Source organism: Gossypium hirsutum, chromosome A13, assembly GCF_007990345.1.
Source record: "Gossypium hirsutum isolate 1008001.06 chromosome A13, Gossypium_hirsutum_v2.1, whole genome shotgun sequence".
NCBI classification, from domain to species: Eukaryota; Viridiplantae; Streptophyta; class Magnoliopsida; order Malvales; family Malvaceae; genus Gossypium; species Gossypium hirsutum.
In genome coordinates, this window is record NC_053436.1 from 77,089,198 (window position 1) to 77,107,139 (window position 17,942).

The window sequence follows — 17,942 nt, forward strand, 5'->3', positions numbered from 1 at the left end:
ATGGTTGTCAATGGTATATAGTATGAAGTTGAAATAATTGATATAGTAAGTGATATACTTAAAAAGATTCATTGGATAGGTTATAAAATGTTTTAGATTGGTAAGATTTGAGCATATTTAAGTGTATTTGGATTGTTTGAATGTTAGCAAATTGTATTGGTTGAAGTTTTAATTTGCAGGGATAGAAACATTTATTTTAATAAATGATTATAATTGAACTGTACAGACCGGTAATGCCCTATAATCTTGTTACGGGGACGGATAAGGGTTAGAGGGTGTTACAATAATACTCATTGAGCCATCACATACCCGACCACATATGTGTGCATTAAAATCAGTACATCATATATCACAAACAAGTATTCTTACATATTACCAGTCATAATAATATCACATTTTAGAATTCAATACATATATACTTACCAAAATTCTGCTGGCTTTCGCTACATATTTGCATTATTAGCATATCATTGTCACTATCATTTGGCATGTATATCATGCCTACAACACATCACAATTCACAATAGTCATTACACATGTCTCACATCATAATTTTGTATCATAATAATCAATCCACAATTATTCACATAATCACATAATTTGCCAAAATAAGATAAGGAAAATAGAAAACTTACATTTGAAATTTAGGATAGGGGTTTAGGCTACTCTTAAGCTCTCAATTAACACTATGAATCGTGTCTACTAGCAGCGATTCCAAACACTCACCGATTATACTTTCGTCAAAAAGCCGAAAGCTTAAACTAGCTTTCCTTGGCTTTCGCCTTGCTCGTAAAAGGCTCCAATGTTTTGATGCTTCACACATGATAACCACACAATATACATAATCAACAATCAGCCAAAGACTCACTTCAAACAATCAAAACACAAGCCTAAGCTAAATTCCCTTGTAACTGAAACCTTTGATATAACAAACTTAAATTCCAAATATCTTGGTCTATACTTAATATTTTTGTTTAAAACTGATTCTGTTCATGTAATTATTCACCTACAACAGATTCTCAACCTTTAAACTACACAAAACTACTCAATTCATGGTATCAAAATTTTCGACATGTTCATCACAATTTTCATGAAATTCTTTTAAAACCTAAGAAATACTCAATGAAACTTCAAAGTAAGTTTAGAAACATTCTAATTATGTCAAAACTAATTGAAAGTTACTTTGAAACCATGTTTTTATTCAAAATCCCGAAATCCACCATTAACTACCCAATTTTCAACTTTATTTGTAATATGCAATTTTATGGCTAAAAACTCAATTTTAAAGACTAGATAACATTTAAAACTAACAAAAAGACAAATGGCTACCTTCGAGGGAAGAAAAATAGGCTTTTGGTTGAAAACCTGGAAAGCCCACAACTTGAGAGATAACACAATCAATGGTGTTTTTAGGTGTTTTTCTATGGAATTCTATGGAGATTTAATGCTATGAGGATGAAAGAAATCAATGGTTTGGGAATGAAAACTTGATGAATAGGAGTTTGGGATGCAAAGAACAGCACAAGAATGAGGGATTTTTAAAGTTTTTGGTTTAATTATCTTTTAAAAACTCACAATTTAAACCCTTTTACAAATTAGTCCCTATTTCAAAATTGAAAACATTTTTAAATTGAAAACCTTTTTAACATTATTTTCAAAATTTGATTGGATTTTCTAAATACCGTAAACAAAAAAAAGTTAATACCATGCTAACGAAACTTCGGCTCACACTAAAGTTATAATCACTAAAATACCCCTAAAACTCATAAGCCCTATTTTGGGATGTTACAAGAATATGGTTGTGAATGTTTTGTAGTATGCTCTTGCTTAAACATTGATGTTGTGTATGCTTTATCGTTATTCCAACATTCACTGAGCTTGTTTAAGCTCACACACTCCTCACTAAATCTTTACAGATAAGTAGAGTTTTTGGTGTGAGTTGTGCGGCCAAAGAAGTGATCCTAGTAATGCAATAAGTATAAGTAGGTGGTGTTATAAACTTTGGGTATTTTGAATAAAGGCAATGTGAGTTTAGAAATTTTGGTTGGTTATTATTACTATCATTATTTTTATTATTCTTAATTATTTTATTATGGATTTGGACCGATAAGGTATTGATGTTATGTTGGACTATGTTTTGGGCAATTTTGATGGTTAATGTTGTGGTGGATAATGCATGTTGGAAATGGAATATGTTGATCATGAAATATACCATGTTTGTTGTGTGTGTGTTTTGTTTTTTGTAAATTTAAGCAGAGGTATCGATACTCGGGGCTTAAATATCGATACCTCGATGTTAAAATGCATATGCAGAAAAAATAGTAGTTTAATTTGGCATCAATACCCTTTCACGGGTATCAATACTCGGGGTAAAAATATTGATACATTTATTTTTGTATCGATAAAATGTTTTTGGTTCAAAATTGAGTTGAAAAAAAATGCTGGAATGGTATCGATTTTCTTAATGGTATCAATACCTATCTTGATAACATCAATACCTGCGATTGTGTATTGATACCTTTATGGTTTCTTTGTAATTTTTCTAAATGGTCCCTGAGCACGTATTTAAAGTGTTTCTAATAACGATTAATATTTATTAAGTTGTGAACACCTTTGTAATTGGTGAATTTTTAATATTTGGCCCTGCTTGAATGATATACGTGTATGCGTAAGTTATGATGATTGATGTGACATCTTGTTACTCGGGTTCGACAATCAAGCCAGGTGTGAGGCATTATATTTAGCCCTCAACTTTACACATTCTTTGAATTTAGTATTGATTCTTAAAAGTTCAAAATTCAAAATTCAAATTCAAAATTAAAATAATAAATAATTATATAATTATATAAAAGTTCATTTTTTATATAAAATACATAAGTTTTCATAAAATACATGTAAAATTATAAATAAATACCCAATTTTCTCGTTTTCTAACATGAAATTTATTTATCAAAATAATTATTTTATAAATAAAATAATTTCTTAAAAATCCACAAACAAGATTTAAACGAATTCAAACTTTTTCCTTTTTATTTTGTAAATAATAACTTATTTATTATACATTTGGTCTTGCTTCTTAGTCTTTTTTAAATTTACTGGGCGTTGGGTAACACCTTTACTCACAACCATCAACACCAATAATCCACACTTCAAATTCATTGATTTTTACATTCTTCATTATCACTTCATCGAATTAAGAATTGGTTGTGGAGCTATTTGTATAGCTGCTATTAAAGAAGTATAAGAGATGATGCAGCAGGATATTAGTCTAGGGTTTATTTTTTTCTTTTAAATAACCATTAAATAATAAATGAAATAATCCTCTCAATAATTTTTCGTGTATTATTGAAGCACATGTAAGTGATGCATCCAATTTATCCTTGTTTGATAATTATTTTAATAATTTAATTTTCATATTTTTTAATTAATTGTTCACATGAATATATTTTGTATTCGAGTGAAAAAAGGGTTTCTACATAGTTCTCTTTACAGTATTTTAATTAAAAAATGGCTAAATTAGCTATATATGTTATTTTTTTAATTTTTTTAAGTTATTTTTTTAAATTAGTAAAATAGGTTATTTTTGGAGAGAGAATGTGAAAGTGTGTCCAGCTAGATGCGCTTTTCTCCAACAATCATTTTCCCAACGGCTTCTTAAACGTTAGCAACAATAAATTTTTTTAAAGGGACAATGACAATTTTTTTCCTATAAATACCAGACCATTTTTCATTCTTTTCACTCAAACTCCAACTCTCTTTATTCTCTCATCTCTCTCAATTCTCTCAATTTTTTTAAGTTTTGTTTGAAATTTTCCTATACACTTGTTTAAAATACTATAGTTTTATTTAATTGTATTGTATATTCATTTCAATTAAATTTTTACGAATGATAAGCTCTCTTATTCATTTCGATGGCAAGCACATTTACGTCGCTCAAGCAATAATGGTAAAGAGAAATTTTAAATTTTGTTATTTTCAATTAATTTAAATTTAAAATTTTTTATTTTTTAAAATTATTTTATTTTGTTGATATAGATAGGCAGATGATCATATTTTGGAAAGGTTCATGCATAGTTTGTCAAAGAGCCCAGACATCGAAATTTGTGGTTATTTGCAAGATGCAAGATTCTTGCATGTGTCTCGTACGCTTGGGGACTACAAACTTGATCCTACACTCGTCAGCGCACTGGTGGAAAGATGGAGGCCCAAGACACACACTTTTCATCTTCCATGTGGTGCGTGTACAATCACACTCGAGGACATAGCTTTATAAGTCTGTTTACTTGTAACGCCCCAATTTTCGGGAATCCTGTAAATGTTGGCATAGGTTTAATTATGTTAGTGGGCCTCTAGAAGGCCCAAGCTTAAGATAAAACCCGGTAATTTTAGTTAATTTTTGTTCCATAAGAAAAAGGGAGTGAAATTATGAAATAGGACCTATGTGAAAATGTTTGAAAATGCTATAGGCTAAATTGAGGTGGCCAAATAAATAGGAGTGCAAAATAGGAGGATTTGCATGACAAACCTCCCATTTTACATGAAGTGGCCAGCCATCATGTTGTTGTAGACAAAATGTACACTTGATATCCATAATTTATGATACAAATTGATAATAGGTTAGGTAAATGTTCCATGATAATAGGTTAGGTAAATGTTCCATGATAATGGGTTAGGTAAATGTTTCATGATAATGGGTTAGGTAAATGTTTCATGATAAGAATTTCATGTCTTTTGTATTAAAGAATTAAATGGATGAAATATGAAGTTTTATTAAAAGAAAAAGGGGTAAAAAGAACAAAGTTTTGTCCATCTTTGTTCATCATAGCTGAAAGTTAGAGAAGAGAAAGGAGAGGAGAAAGCTCTTGATTATTCGGTCATTAGGAGGAGGAAAATTGAAGGTAAGTTCTTGGTACCTTGCTTCTATTTTGAGGTTCATGAGTTCTTCTTGATTCTACCTTAACTCTTGAAGTATATTTTGATTTTTGGTTGTGTTGTGAGCATTTAGTCATGAATTAAAATGAAGGAAATGGATGTTGTTTCATGTTCTTTTGATGAAAAATGGAAGATAGGTGAAGTTGAGCCAAACAAATGAGCATGCATGTGCCTTAGATGTTAAACGAAAAAAATCGGCTAACATGTTGTGCTTTAAAATGATGAAATGGAGATTATACTTAAGTAAAATCATAGATATGTGATGATTGATTGGTGTTATACATGTTTAAATAACATGCATGCAAGGTATGTGTGAAAGAGTGATTTGGTAATAAATCTGCTTGGGACAGCAGCAGTAACGTGACTTTGGAAAATCACCATAAATTGTGGGAGATGAATTAGAAGCTGAATAAATTATGTAATTAAAGCTTATTGAGTCTAGTTTCTAATGAAATAAACAAGAACATATTTTGAATTCTGTACAATGAGAAATTTGATTCGAAATGAAGAGTGGTCAGATTAGTCAAACAGTGAAACATGGGAAACTTTGAGAAAAATCTGGTATTGATTGGCTAAACCAAAAATTCTGAATATTTTATGGATAGAAGATATGTGAGTCTATTTTCAAGGAAAATTAACGGAACTTGATTTGGAGTTTCGTAGATCCAGTTATAAATGATTTAGAGACTGTTGCTCAGGAAAACAGCTTGCAGTGAAATTATGATTATGTGGTAAACATTGACAAAAATTTGTTAATGAGTTGCTTATTGATTTCTTATAAGCTTACTATGATCTGTAGGTGTGGTTGGCCGAATATTGTAAGGGTTAATACGTTGTTTGTATTTGAATAGTTAGATTAACGTGTTAGTAATCCAATTGTAGGCGGTTCGTGTGTGGATCTCGTCAGCATATCGTCGCAAACAGGTGTGTAACTGACACCCTCTCATAGACTAGATTGGCAAAAGCCGAAAAGCCGAAATGCCGAAAAGTCGGCATTTTGGGAATTTGCGAGTGTGCGAATGCTTGTAAGATAGTTGGGTTTGTATATTTGGTAATCTAAAGTAATAAACTGCAGTACGCGCGATTTCGTACATTTTGATAATTTGGGCTTAATGGGCCAAAGATCGGGTTCATGGGCCAACGGGCCCAATTCGGTAAGTTTGCGCGGTAAGTGTTCTGATAGTACGTAAATAGTTAGGATATGCATGAAAACCCTAAAAGTAGCTAAATTACTATAATACCCATATGTATGGAAAATTACTGTTATACCCCTAGGTGCAAAATTACCGTTATACCCCTAGGGTTAATTTTGACTGAAAAGAATGACGATCTGATTCTGTATGATGTATGCCATGATTATATATCTGTTGCATGGGGACATGGGTTATATTATGGAGGAAGCGTTCTGGTGGCTATGCCACAAATATCTGATCTGGTGGCTCTGCCACGATTATCTGTATCTGGTGACTCTGTCACATTATCTGTTCTGGCAGCCATGCTGCAAATTCTGTGGTGTGTAGCGGTTGGGTGGGTCGAGTTGTCTCCCCACACGGTGTAAGGTTGGTACGGGGGTGTATACGGTTGGATATGGTTGGGTTTCTGCATAAACATGTAATATCTGTTCTGTTCTGTTATGTGCCTATGGGCTTTATTCTGAATTCTGTTCTGGGCTAAGGCCAACTTATTCTATTTCTGTGGTTTGAGCTGATATAGGCTATGGTTGGGTTATTTTACACACTGAGTTTCCCCAAACTCACCCCTTTTATTTTCATCCACGCAGGAAATCCACAACCATAGTGGGCTTGGAGCTATGAGGGAATTCGGAGTGGCCTCTCGTTCTGAAAGTTTGATTTTCTTCTGGTGAACTGGACATCCTTTTAATTATGTTTGAGGTTTTGGGCTTTTAAATGTAATAAGGCCGCTTATTTATTTTTGATGGTTTTTAATATGTATTACTAAGATAGATAATACTTATTTTAACTATTGAAATTGGATAGCTTTAGGGCGCGTTTTCAAAAACAACAGGTGATTTCAAAATAACACGACAACAAGCAAAGCTTCCGCAATGAAAGTATTTTTCAAAATTAATCACTTTTCCTAAAAATGACTTAATTGAATCGGTTTCCTAGAAATATCCATGATGTTAAGGTGTGGCAATGGCGGTATGCATGTCTAGGATTGGATCCGAAGGGAGCTTGGTACTTAAGCAGTCTGATGGACTCACCACCTCTTTTCCGGTTTCTTAGCTGGTGCACAGCTTCCATTCACTTTAACCCTTAATGAATTAATCTTTTGAACATCAAGCACGATTTTCTAGACTTAGAATGGAAATTTTTTTTTACGTTTTTGATGTGGCATGCCGGATCCGGCCATAACTTCTGGGCCGGGTTTGGGGTGCTACATTTAGTGGTATCAGAGCCTAGGTTGCAACAACTTGGCTGTGGATTGGGTTTACAAAAACAAAGATTTTCGAAAACGAAAATTTTATAAAGATTGCGAAAAACTGAGTTTTCAAAATTTAGATCTTTTGAAGGTGGCACCCGAATCTCCGGCTCAAGTCTGTAAGTATTCTGAATTTTTCTGAATATTTTCCTGAATTATCTGTCTGTACTGAAACCTTACTAGGACACTCTAGATAGGATGATACTGAAACATAGGAAAATCTAATAAGAGATTGAAACTGTAGCTAGACTTCGATTCTGCGAAAACAAACTTTGAACTACTGTCTGATTCATAAAACATCTATAATAAACACTGGAATATTGAATTGATGCATAAAAATTCGTAATCAAGATAATACGATATGAGTACAAGAGGCCGTGGACGGAGCCGAGGAAGTGCTCGAGCGAGATCTTCGTCTTCGAGACATATGCCGGCAGTGGATGCAACTATACGACCGACAACAGAGGTAGAGTCTCATGACCGTGGTGCCGAGGATGATGCCCTGTCACAGGCAATGCTTCGTGTTCTGGAAAGGGTTGCCGGGGCAAGTGCAGGCAATGGAGTTCGGGGATCTATTTCTGAACGACTTCGGGCTAACGGAGCGGAGATCTTTAGGGGTGTGTCTGGTATAGCCCCGAATATGGTGGAATATTGGTTGGAGGCCACAGAACGGATTATGGACGACTTGGACTGCTTTGAGGAGATTGTGAGTAGGGTATCTGTACTAAGTCCCTTGGGTCACTCGGTTAGGGTAGACAAACTGTATAGGAATGTACCCTTAGAAACTCAAGGCAATGTTTTTCCTGGAGATCTGATGGAGTTACCATTCGGAGAGTTTGACCTCATTCTGGGAATGGATTGGCTTGTTAAGCATAAGGCGACTCTGGATTGTGCTTCTAAACGAATGGTGTTAAGAACTACAAAGGATGAGGAGGTTATGGTGATAGGTGAGTGAAGGGATTATTTGTCCAATGTGGTGTCGGCTTTAAGAGCCGAAAAGTGGATTCGGAAAGGTTGTGAGGCCTAATTGGTATTTATAAGTCAGTCGAAAGAGGAGGGACTGACAGTGGATAAGGTTAGGACTGTAAAGGAGTTCCAAGATGTTTTTCTGGAGGAGCTTCCAAGATTGCCTCCGAATCGAGAAGTTGAGTTTGGAATAGACTTGTTTCCTGGAATGACGCTTGTGTCTATCGCACCATATAGGATGGCACCGGAGGAGTTAGTAGAGTTAAATGCTCAAATTCAAGAGTTGTTGGATAGGGGCTTTATTAGGCCAAGCGTGTCTCCATGGGGAGCACCAGTGCTATTCGTGAAAAAGAAAGATGGTACGATGCGGATGTGCATTGATTATCGCCAGTGGAACAAACTGACGATTAAGAATAAGTATCCACTGCTAAGGGTTGACGATCTATTCGACCAGCTTAGAGGAGCTTCTGTATTTTCCAAGATCGACCTTTGATCTGGATATCATCAGTTAAGGGTCAAGGAGGCAGATATCCAAAAGACGACATTCAGGACTCGGTATGGTCATTAGGAGTTTTTGGTTATGCCATTTGGACTAACGAACGCTCCTGCAGCGTTTATGGATCTGATGAATTGTGTGTTCCAACCATTTTTGGATCAGTTCGTAGTCGTCTTTATTGACGATATCCTGGTATATTCTAAAACTGAAACGAAACATGATGAGCATCTTCGTATAGTGCTATAAGTATTAAGGGAGAAGGAACTCTTTGCGAAGTTCAGCAAGTGTGAATTTTGGTTGAGGGAGGTAACCTTCTTAGGACATGTGGTCTCTGCTGAGGGGATTAAGGTGGACCCTCGGAAAATTGAAGCGATTTTGGAGTGGAAGCCGCCTAGGTCAATGTCAGAAATACAGAGTTTTCTAGGACTGGCAGGATACTACAGAAGGTTTGTGGAAGTTTTTTTTTCTGTAATGGCAGCACCTCTGACAAAACACATAAGGAAGGGAGTACCGTTTGTATGGACTAAGAAACAGCAGGAAGCTTTTGAGAAGTTGAAGAAATTTCTGACTGAAGCACTTGTGTTAATTCAGCCGGAGTCTGGGAATGATTTTACTGTGTACAGTGACGCATCACACGTGGGTTTGGGCTGCGTGTTAATGCAAGAGGGTAAGGTGGTTGCATATACATCACGACAGCTTAAGCCTCATGAGGGGAACTATCCGACTCATGATTTAGAGTTGGCGGCAGTGATATTTGCACTTAAGATTTGGAGACATTACTTGTACGGAGAAAGGTGTATTATATACACAGACCACAAGAGTCTTAAGTATTTGTTGACTCAGAAGGAGCTGAACCTTAGGCAAAGGAGATGGATTGAGTTGCTTAAGGATTATGACTGTTCGATCGAGTATCACCCAAGCAAGGCCAATGTGGTAGCCGATGCTCTAAGTCGTAGAGCTGTATCTGATCTGAGAGCAATGTTTGCTCGTCTGAGTCTGTATGATGATGGAAGTCTGTTGGCTGAGTTGCAAGTGAGGCCAACCTGGGTGGATCAGATTAAGGAAAAATAGTTGAACGATGAGTCTTTGGTCGCTCGTTTTCAACAAGTTAAGGAAGGGGAAACTTCTCAGTTTGGGAGCCAGAAGAGACGATGCAACAGCAATACCCTCATCTGTTTGGATTAGGTAAATTTCGAGGACGAAATTTCTTTAAGGGGGGTAGAGTTATAACGCCCCAATTTTCGGGAATCCTGTGAATGTTGGCATAGGTTTAATTATGTTAGTGGGCCTCTAGAAGGCCCAAGCTTAAGACAGAACCCGGTAATTTTAGTTAATTTTTGTTCCATAAGAAAAAGGGAGTGAAATTATGAAATAGGACCTATGTGAAAATGTTTGAAAATGCTATAGGCTAAATTGAAGTGGCCAAATAAATAGGAGTGCAAAATAGGAGGATTTGCATGACAAACCTCCCATTTTACATGAAGTGGCCAGCCATCATGTTGTTGTAGACAAAATGTACACTTGATATCCATAATTTATGATACAAATTGATAATAGGTTAGGTAAATGTTCCATGATAATAGGTTAGGTAAATGTTCCATGATAATGGGTTAGGTAAATGTTTCATGATAATGGGTTAGGTAAATGTTTCATGATAAGAATTTCATGTCTTTTGTATTAAAGAATTAAATGGATGAAATATGAAGTTTTATTAAAAGAAAAAGGGGTGAAAAGAACAAAGTTTTGTCCATCTTTGTTCATCATAGCTGAAAGTTAGAGAAGAGAAAGGAGAGGAGAAAGCTCTTGATTATTCGGTCATTAGGAGGAGGAAAATTGAAGGTAAGTTCTTGGTACCTTGCTTCTATTTTGAGGTTCATGAGTTCTTCTTGATTCTACCTTAACTCTTGAAGTATATTTTGATTTTTGGTTGTGTTGTGAGCATTTAGTCATGAATTAAAATGAAGGAAATGGTTGTTGTTTCAGTTCTTTTGATGAAAAATGGAAGATAGGTGAAGTTGAGCCAAACAAATGAGCATGCATGTGCCTTAGATGTTAAACGAAAAAAAATGGCTAACATGTTGTGCTTTAAAATGATGAAATGGAGATTATACTTAAGTAAAATCATAGATATGTGATGATTGATTGGTGTTATACATGTTTAAATAACATGCATGCAAGGTATGTGTGAAAGAGTGATTTGGTAATAAATCTGCTTGGGACAGCAGTAGTAACGTGATTTTGGAAAATCACCATAAATTGTGGGAGATGAATTAGAAGCTGAATAAATTATGTAATTAAATCTTATTGAGTCTAGTTTCTAATGAAATAAACAAGAACATATTTTGAATTCTGTACAATGAGAAATTTGATTCGTAATGAAGAGTGGTCAGATTAGTCAAACAGTGAAACATGGGAAACTTTGAGAAAAATCTGGTATTGATTGGCTAAACCAAAAATTCTGAAAATTTTATGGATAGAAGATATGTGAGTCTATTTTCAAGGAAAATTAACGGAACTTGATTTGGAGTTTCGTAGATCCAGTTATAAATGATTTAGAGACTGTTGCTCAGGAAAACAGCTTGCAGTGAAATTATGATTATGTGGTAAACATTGACAAAAATTTGTTAATGAGTTGCTTATTGATTTCTTATAAGCTTACTATGATCTGTAGGTGTGGTTGGCCGAATATTGTAAGGGTTAATACGTTGTTTGTATTTGAATAGTTAGATTAACGTGTTAGTAATCCAATTGTAGGCGGTTCGTGTGTGGATCTCGTCAGCATATCGTCGCAAACAGGTGTGTAACTGACACCCTCTCATAGACTAGATTGGCAAAAGCCGAAAAGCCGAAATGCCGAAAAGTCGGTATTTTGGGAATTTGCGAGTGTGCGAATGCTTGTAAGATAGTTGGGTTTGTATATTTGGTAATCTAAAGTAATAAACTGCAGTACGCGCGATTTCGTACATTTTGATAATTTGGGCTTAATGGGCCAAAGATCGGGTTCATGGGCCAACGGGCCCAATTCGGTAAGTTTGCACGGTAAGTGTTCTGATAGTACGTAAATAGTTAGGATATGCATGAAAACCCTAAAAGTAGCTAAATTACTATAATACCCCTATGTATGGAAAATTACTGTTATACCCCTAGGTGCAAAATTACCGTTATACCCCTAGGGTTAATTTTGACTGAAAAGAATGACGATCTGATTCTGTATGATGTATGCCATGATTATATATCTGTTGCATGGGGACATGGGTTATATTATGGAGGAAGCGTTCTGGTGGCTATGCCACAAATATCTGATCTGGTGGCTCTGCCACATATATCTGTTCTGGTGGCTCTGCCACGATTATCTGTATCTGGTGACTCTGTCACATTATCTATTCTGGCAGCCATGCTGCAAATTCTGTGGTGTGTAGCGGTTGGGTGGGTCGAGTTGTCTCCCCACACGATGTAAGGTTGGTACGGGGGTGTATACGGTTGGATATGGTTGGGTTTCTGCATAAACATGTAATATCTGTTCTGTTCTGTTATGGGCCTATGGGCTTTATTCTGAATTCTGTTCTGGGCTAAGGCCAACTTATTCTATTTCTGTGGTTTGAGCTGATATAGGCTATGGTTGGGTTATTTTACACACTGAGTTTCCCCAAACTCACCCCTTTTATTTTCATCCACGCAGGAAATCCCCAACCACAGTGGGCTTGGAGCTGTGAGGGAATTTGGAGTGGCCACCCGTTCTGAAAGTTTGATTTTCTTCTGGTGAACTGGACATCCTTCTAATTACGTTTGAGGTTTTGGGCTTTTAAATGTAATAAGGCTGCTTATTTATTTTTGATGGTTTTTAATATGTATTACTAAGATAGGTACTACTTATTTTAACTGTTGAAATTGGATAGCTTTAGGGCGCGTTTTCAAAAACAACAGGTGATTTCAAAATAGCACGACAACAAGCAAAGCTTCCGCAATGAAAGTATTTTCCAAAATTAATCACTTTTCCTAAAAATGACTTAATCGAATCGGTTTCCTAGAAATATCCATGACGTTAAGGTGTGGCAATGGCAGTATGCATGTCTAGGATTGGATCCGAAGGGAGCTTGGTACTTAAGCAGTACGATGGACTCACCACCTCTTTTCCGGTTTCCTACCTGGTGCACAGCTTCCATTCACTTTAACCCTTAATGAATTAATCTTTTAAACATCAAGTACGATTTTCTGGACTTAGAATGGAAATTTTTTTTTACGTTTTTGATGTGGCATGCCGGATCCGGCCATAACTTCTGGGCCGGGTTTGGGGTGCTACATTACTGGTGGATGGGTCAGTCATTATGGGGTCAGCAATTGTTTCCAGTAAAGAGGACATTTGCGAGGCATTTTTGGGAAAGGTGCTGAGAAAGTTTCAAGGTGACCGGATAGATATGAAATAGTTGGAAAATAATTTCAATGAACTTTCAAGGATGCAACCAATGTCGTCAAAGAAAAAACGCCCAAGCATTCATCCTGAGGTTAATCGGGGGCATCTTAATGCTTGATAAATCTCGAAATTTGGTACACATAAGGTGGCTACTACACCTACTCAACTTCAAAGAATGTGGATGACTAAGTTGGGGAATAGTCATGTTGGCCATGTTATATTGGGAGTTCTGTCGAGCGAAAGAACTGGAAAAAATGTCAACCGGTGGTTGTCTGCTCCTGTTGCAGTCATGGGCATAGTGGCAGCTACCATTTCCACATCCCTGAATGAACGGCCCTTTTATGTTCCAATTGGTGACAAGGTAAAATCCATTTGATAATAATATGTAGTTAATATTGTAAATGTTGTTTATTTATTATATGTTTGAATTACTATATCACTTGAATAGGTGGAACATGGGCCGAGTTACGTGGGACTACAAGAGTAGCTCAAAGATATTTGGCTGATGTTAGATCAACACTCGAAAGCTGAGATTAGTTATTAATTTTTTTCAAACCTATAATAATTACGTAATGATTTAAAATTTAAAATTCCGTACATAGTAGAATTTATAATTGTGCACTACAGTGTGAATGGATGCCATACACCAATCCGGATATCATAGAATGCGTCTCGCTCAAATATTTGGTCATTCGGAGTATGTGGGACATAAAGGTGCCATTGATAGTGTACGCGAATGTGGAGATGCACGAATCAGATCGAGTGATACAGTTGTGCGGGTGGAGGCAAAAGATTTCGTCACCACCATGAGATATGGAAGTGTTGTACAAGCTTGATCTACAAAGGATTTCCAATGAAAATTGGCAAGATTACTACAATGAGTACATCGACATTTGGGATCGTAGGATAAAATTCTAACCCATCCGCGAACCCTTTTTCTCATCGAACACAGCGACCTATATTCAGAGTACATATCTTGGTTCAGAGCCACTAGTAAGTCATATTTGTTGTCAATGGAGGCAAGGAGTAGGCAACTTCATCAGAAGAGGCCACGACGATTGTCCCAGCAACATAGCTCTAGAGGAGGTGCCGCGATGGATTCGTTCCCGGTTCCAACCCAATAAGAGCCATCGATATCTATTCCATATTCCGGTCAATTTACTCCATATATTCTTGTTCATTTCACTAATCCCATGTTTTATTCACAAGCATCATATTATGCACCTCACTATGCACCACCACAACACCCTGCATCTACACCTCCCGTAGGTAAGTATTTTGAGGCACATCCGTCCCTAGCATACTACGACTCAGTGCCGATGCTGATGTTGAATCAAATTCCAATACAGATGTTGATACATGTATCCACACCGATGGCGACACCAATCAACGCCAGTATCGATACACACATCAATGTCGACGTATCCAGGTTTTGCGACATCATACGGTTATTCGTCGATAGTGTCATAAACACCCACCACATCGATATTCTGTTGATGTGGATCATCGGCGCAACCACCTTCTCATGGAGTGGAGAACACATGATGAGAGGCTAGGATAAAACCACACTCAAGCACGAAGGAAGGTGATGGAGACAAAGATGAAGTCGATGGTGGAGATAAAGATGAGTACGAGGATTGAGGTGAACATGAAAGAGATGAGGACAATGATCACTATCAAGAGGAGGAGCTGACACCAAAACTTGTTCACAAAAATCCTACGTACAACCTTCTTCAACCCAACGATGCTGATGATGTATTTTTCATTTTCTTTTTTTGATGTAAATCTAAATGACATCAATAAAAAATGATCAATTTTTTTTTTATATTTTTGTTGCAACTCATATTTGTCGTTGTTAAATTCTAATGTAAATTATATATAATTTTCCATATATAATATTTGATATGAAATATGTAACTTTGGATAGGTACCATTATCCAACAAGTGATTAATTATGATATAGGGATTAAATTGTAAAAATGGTAAAAGTTCAATTGCCAGAGGAATTGTAAAAATGGTAAAAAGATAGGTACCTTTATTGAAATATGTAATAGTGGCAAATACAAATGAAATAAAAAAATGAACAGATTTTGTATAATCAAAAAAGCATTGTAATAAATTTTATATCACAAAAAATAATGAATGCTAGCGACATTGAGGCCTTAATGTACCTCTGAAAACAGAACATGTTGCTTTCGTATGTCCTGGGTTTCTATAGTAATCGTCGTGCATTGTATACTTTCCCTCGAATTTCTCTGAACAAGATTTTGTGATGTGATCATTCATGTTGTTCTTAAAGTTGTACTACTTTAGTGTAGTAAGAAAAACATCTTTATTGGTTACTCGATGCCAACTTCCAATACTCGGACATCTAATAATGAGCTTGCATGGTTAAGTGTTCTGTACAAAAGTTGCTGAAACTCTAAACCACCCTTGACAGAGAGGTCTATGTTGGCCATGTGGGGTAGAGGTTCATATGCCAAGAATCGTGGATCTGGTTCCAGAGCATTATCTAAATCGCCATTGTTTGAATCGCAAGGTTATAGCTCAATTGGAACCTACTCTAGTTTTTTTTAAAAAAGTGCTACTTCTGAACCATTTGGACCGGACTATTGAATTGGATTTAGTCCAACTCTAATCCGTCAAAAACTTCTGCTGCCTTTTCTTCCTCGGCTGCACCATTTTCCTCTGTTGCATATTCATTGTCATTTTCAACCAAAGGTTTTGATGTACCCTTATCGGACCCAATTGTAAGGAGTAAGTCATCAATTCTTCTATACCCCATGTACTCAAAAAAATCTGCATTGGATTGCCAACTAGTGTAGGTTGATGGCCCCCTGGTATAAGTTCTACCAACCTAGGACATCGAACCACTGAAGTTCAAATCAAAAACATCGACTGAATGACGTGGATAGGTGTCGAGGTTCGAGTTACGTTTATACCCCGACTGATAGTGGCTATCAAAATTGAAATCAATACCTGAAATCGAAGAATGTTTACCCATTTATGCCTCGGGGAAATCATAATAAGAGTTCTGTAACAAACCAATGAACCTACCGCACAACCATGTAGTAGGATTTGTTGCTTCTACTTCGATTCCCGCATTAGTTGCAACAGTTGTTGAAGATGGACCAATTTCATCAACCTCATGAAACTCGACATGTAACTCCATTATAGCGTTTTTGCTTGAACAGTGTGATGATATGACCACCTCCAACTCGAGCTTGCCTTTCATATCAAATAGCTCATACTTGAAGGGGTCAACCGATGCCAGATATCTACATTGCAAGCTTGAATATCTTCCTTGAATCAAACCCCAAACTTTCCTCCTAATTTTAGTTTGTAGCTCACGCAATTGAATAGTTTCCACGGGCTAGGCTCCTGCAAATACAACCCCGACCTCCATATTGCAAATTTGACCGTCGTAGTAAATGACAGATTTCACTCGTTGACTCATTTCAATATATAATGAATTAGATATTTAGAACAAAAAAAAATATTCAAATGGTTTTCCAAAGAAACGCAGGCAACACTTACAGTGCAACTCTTCAATATTTTATATGAATTTGGTGCGTATCTAACTTTTAAAAACTTTAGTACTTTAATAACAAAATAAAATGATAAGAGAAGGAAGGTGTGCTTCAAAATGCATTTAAAAATATTCTCTTTCATCATATAATAATGAAATGCTCTTCAGTGCTCGAAAACGTGTTTTATTTATCAAATAATTTCATCAAATGCATTCTTCAAAGGGTATTCAATGCTTCAAAACGTACTTCAGATCTTACCCGGGATTCTCAGGGTCTAAACACTTTTTGGCAAACTTTAGTGGAAATGGTAAAAAAGCTCGTCTAATTGGACAAAGTTTCCTGCTGACATGGTAGGAAAACGCGCCTAACTGGGTACACTTTCCACTAAATATAAAGAAAACGCATCCAATTTGGTGCGCGTTCCTACCATGTCATGAGGAAAGCTCACCAATTTGGACGAGTTTTCTTACCATCTCCACTAAATTCTACCAAAAATTACTCCGATCCCAGGAATCCCAGGTAAGATTTGAAGCACGTTTTTCAGATATTTGATGAAAAAGCTTGTCTTGCGATGCGTTTTCGACCATTGGGGTTTTTTTTCCTTTGTAATCTCATTCCTTCCCTGTGTCTATATAAGGGAAGCTCCCCATCCATACTCTATCATCCTTAAACTCATAATCTCTTTCAGCCTCCATCCCTCCACTTTACAATATTTCTCTCAGTTTTTTTCCTCGCTTCAATGTTAAAAATTTCTATCGTTAATAAAATTTTTGGTTTGAAGTATTCTTAAGTTGTCGATGATGTGATCCCACTCTGAGATACACACATTTCTTATATCCCGCCAAAATGGGACCATTACCTCGAAAACGTATCATGTGAAATTTGAATTTCGGGGTGATTTTGCTTTATACAGACACGAGTGGAAGTCTATGTAGAGGTCTCAATTGGTGGTCGTTATGAGGTCATGGATCAAAGTATAATAGGGGAGTCAGTTGAAGGTCGTCAGGCGAACACAAACTCAAACTTTTTGGATACACGGAGATGTTGTCTTATAAATACCATACAGAAGTTTGACGGTATAATCATAGGAAAAAATCGTGGGGCTTCTGTTGGATCTGGTGCCCTAAGTGTAGTATTTTTGTCAATATACACTTGTAATTTTTTT

General features: G+C 36.2%; 1 long non-coding RNA gene across 2 annotated transcripts; it reads left to right on the forward strand.

Annotated features, from left to right (window-relative positions):
- The first annotated feature begins 13,042 nt into the window (after window positions 1-13,042).
- On the forward strand, window positions 13,043-15,070 carry LOC107894846 (uncharacterized). 2 transcript variants are annotated; one of them, XR_001683286.2, is made up of 3 exons: window positions 13,043-13,608; window positions 13,696-14,516; window positions 14,597-15,070. It is a non-coding gene; the product is annotated as an uncharacterized lncRNA (long non-coding RNA). The 2 variants fall into 2 exon arrangements; XR_005907540.1 differs by having other exon boundaries at window positions 13,696-15,070.
- Window positions 15,071-17,942: the final 2,872 nt, after the last annotated feature.